The sequence below is a fragment of the Gossypium arboreum genome, chromosome 11, assembly GCF_025698485.1.
Source record: "Gossypium arboreum isolate Shixiya-1 chromosome 11, ASM2569848v2, whole genome shotgun sequence".
Classification (NCBI taxonomy): domain Eukaryota; kingdom Viridiplantae; phylum Streptophyta; class Magnoliopsida; order Malvales; family Malvaceae; genus Gossypium; species Gossypium arboreum.
In genome coordinates this window covers 72,547,224-72,550,863 of record NC_069080.1, presented here as the reverse complement: position 1 = coordinate 72,550,863, position 3,640 = coordinate 72,547,224, and the positions used below count along the sequence as shown (strand labels likewise).

Below are 3,640 nucleotides of genomic sequence, written 5' to 3'. Positions count from 1 at the left end.
TACTTTAATGGCTAATATGACGCTCGAAATTCGAGTTAAACCGTCCCGGAAGGGTTTAGGGCTCCACATATAGTGGTATCAAAGCCAAGTTACATAAAAACCAGGTGAAGCCATAAGTTTTGCCAAACAATCATTTTTGAAAGAAATATAGAATTTGATTTTAAAATTAAATTGGAAATATTTAAATTATGGATGAAAATACCCTTGCATTAAATTTATTTGCTCAAGTTAGGGTAGGAATGGGAACATATTGCCTTCCTTGAAAATGTTTTCTTTGCATGTTATGCCTTGGATCACTTGTTACTTCCCACTCCTCGATAACGTTAATTGGTTGTTTATAGTATGTTTGACATGTCTTCTAGTCAATGTAGTAAGATCGAACCCAGGAGAGGTATGTCGTCAATGCCATTTGTGCTTCCTTTGGAGTATATTCCTTTAGAAGTTAGTTTTGGGCATGTGTAAACTGAAAAATATATAGGATTTTTCCTATGTAATTTATCACCTTTTTACTTAAATTCATTGTTAAAACAAAGTAATTATTTAATAAATTAATGAAATATGTGAAAATATGAAATTAGGACATAGAAATTATTAAAATGTGATTTTATGCTCTATTATATAGCTTTCATGCAATAAATGGCTTATTTTATATTAAATTGAGCATATTATATTTTTAAGGCATAAAATGGGCCATGCATGATTAAATTAAATAATAAAATATAAAATCAAGTTTAATAATTCATTTTAAGATATTTCACTAATAATTTGGGTCTTAATTAATTATTTAAATTGGTTAAATTTTATTCTTTGGTCCTCTAATTTATTGATTTATTTTGGACAGGTCTGATAGCTTTGTTGGATTACAAAACTGTCCAAATTGGAGACCAAGTCAACCCAATTTTCTGCTACACTTGGCTGTCCACATAAACCACTTTTTGGTTTAATTGCACAAGGTCCTTACAATGTTGAAGAAATTAGAGATTTTCCTGAAGATTTGCACTTTACTGAGTCTCAATCTTGAGTTGTTGTGGCACTTAAATTGAGAAAAAATAAGCAAAAATCAGCTCAATTTCCTCAATTCATGGCCGGCCACCCATTGAAGATGCTTGAAGAGATGAAACCTCCTATTTTTAGCAAACTATTCTCCTCCCTTCACCTATAAATATGATCCTTTCATTCCCTCATTCATCGTCCCTCATCATTCATCATTCTCTCTTCTCTCCAAATTCTCTTAGCCTTTTCTATTCCCCATGCCTAGCATCATCTCTTCATAGAGATTTTAGCTATTAAGCCTCTTAAAGAGCCCTTGGTTAGTCACCTTGGAGAGCCATCAGCAAAGGAGCCTCGTTGGTCAGAGTCTTGGGTGATAGCCACTTTGATCTGGGTTTAATCTTTCATTTCTTTAATTTACTCTGAAAATGTTTGCTATGTATTCTTTGTTCTTGTTCACAACAAAGTTAGCTTAATTTTATTTAAGCTAGGATGATTATTTTGATTAAATAATATTTATTTGATTCATGCTTATAATGTTTGTGCCTCAATCGATCATGTTTTCAATTAAAATCAAGCCTGTATTTCGTTCATACATGATTGAAATGCACCTGAATTAGCTGAGTGATCCTAACCAGACGACGGCTAATGGACACATAATTGAAATGTGCATGCTCAATTTAGATCCTAACCTGATTAAATTGCAAGTTGCATAACAACTCTAACCAAGCTCTGTTATCTGCATAGTTTTTAGATTTTTGTGATTAAATTGTTTCAAACCTAACATGTCCCTGTTACCTCACACGAATACTAAGAAACCCTTAGTAAATAATGATCAGTAAAATGCGTAATTTACTAAGTAAAGGATTCTGAAAGGACCCAATGTGGTTTCCAAACTCATGAAAGATCGAGTTGCCATGGAATGTTTTTCTGAATGTTATTAAGCATGTTGATAATAAGTTGAGTTTAATTAAAGTAATTGTCCTAGTTTATTTATGTTATAATTGTTGCAAATTGTGCTTAATTTTGTTAAAATCTATTTCATTCATATAGTTTGCATACTTAGGATAATTTGCATTAGGGATCATTATATTTAGTTTAATATATTTTAATCATCACTTCTCAACTATATTGTGTTTTTATTTACCAAATTGTTAATATAATTTTACAAATTAGGTGACTTAGCACAAATACAATCCCTGTAGAGACGATAACTCGACACTTACTTATTACTTGATAACGACTGTATAAACTTGCACAAACCTACGCGTTACAAGTTTTTGGCGCTGTTGCCGAGGATTGTTAACTGTTGCCATAGTCATTTTTTTGTGAAATTATTTACTTCCAATTTGGTTTATTTCTAACATTACTAACTTATTCTTTTTAATTTTGTGATTTTCTTTTCAGGTGTTTATGAGCATAGATCAGATTATCGATTTACTCCCTATAGACCCTGAAATTGAGCGAACTTTCAGACAAAGAAACGTGAATGAATAGCTCAAAGACAAGTATCTCGACCTTGGAAATCAGAATCAAAACCAAGGTACTAAAGCCGATCATGTATGAAATCCCATCCTTATTTTCAATGATAGGGATCGATGCATCAGACAATATGCTGTGCCACTTTTCAGTGAGTTAAATCCAGGAATTAGAAGGCCAGATATTGAGGCAACCCAATTTGAATTGAAACTAGCCATGTTTCAAATGCTCCAAACGGTGGGCCAATTTAGTGGTATACCCACAGAAGATCCACATCTCCACCTTCGATTGTTTATGAAGGTGAGTGATTCATTCAAGATAGCCAGTGTAACTGAAGACGCATTGAGGTTGAAGTTGTTTCCGTACTCGTTGCGAGATCGAGCATGAGCATGGCTCAATTCATTGCCACCAAGTTCCATATCTACATGGCAAGAATTAGCAGAGAGATTTTTGGTTAAGTAATTCCCTCCTAGCAAAAATGCTAAGTTGAGGAATGAGATCACAACTTTCCAACAATTGGATGATGAGTATTTGTATGAGGCTTGGGAGCGATTCAAGGAGTTACTTCACAAGTGTCCTCATCATGGGATTCCTCATTCTATCCAGTTGGAGACATTCTATAATGGTCTTAATGCACATACAAGATTGAGGGTAGATACTTCTGCGAATGGTGCAATTTTGTTTAAGTCTTATAATGAGGTGTAACATCCCGAATTAGGGCCTAGTTAGAACAATGGTTTTGAGACCACAAATTTAAAATAGAAATAATTTTTTTATGTTTCTTTGATGATCTATGATATGTTTGTATACTTGTGTAAAAATTTCGTGAATAAATTTCATGCCTAAAGTGCCCAATTTGATTTTAAGGACTAAATTGGATAAGTTGTAAAACTTATGTTCTAGAAGCTTTTAGCATGAAATTGAATTGGATTAGTAATTGGAGGTCCTTAAATAGTAATTTGACCAAGTTCTAAAAATTTGGGCAAAAATGGGCTTGGATAGGTAAAATTTGAAAGAATAACTAAAAGGGCATTTTTGTCATTTGGTAATTAAAAGATTAAAAAGGGAAAAATCAAGCAAAAACCTTATCCATCTTCCTCAAGCATGGCTGAGACTTTCTTTGAACACCATGGCTAGGGTTTTGTCACTTTCAAGATCAATAGTAAGTGCA

The 3,640-nt window shown here is 33.0% G+C and overlaps 1 non-coding gene across 1 annotated transcript; it reads right to left on the bottom strand.

Moving 5' to 3' along the window:
* Positions 1–2,952: 2,952 nt before the first annotated feature.
* On the bottom strand, positions 2,953–3,059 carry LOC128285083 (small nucleolar RNA R71). Its single transcript, XR_008275498.1, has one exon. It is a non-coding gene; the product is annotated as a small nucleolar RNA R71 (small nucleolar RNA).
* Positions 3,060–3,640: the final 581 nt, after the last annotated feature.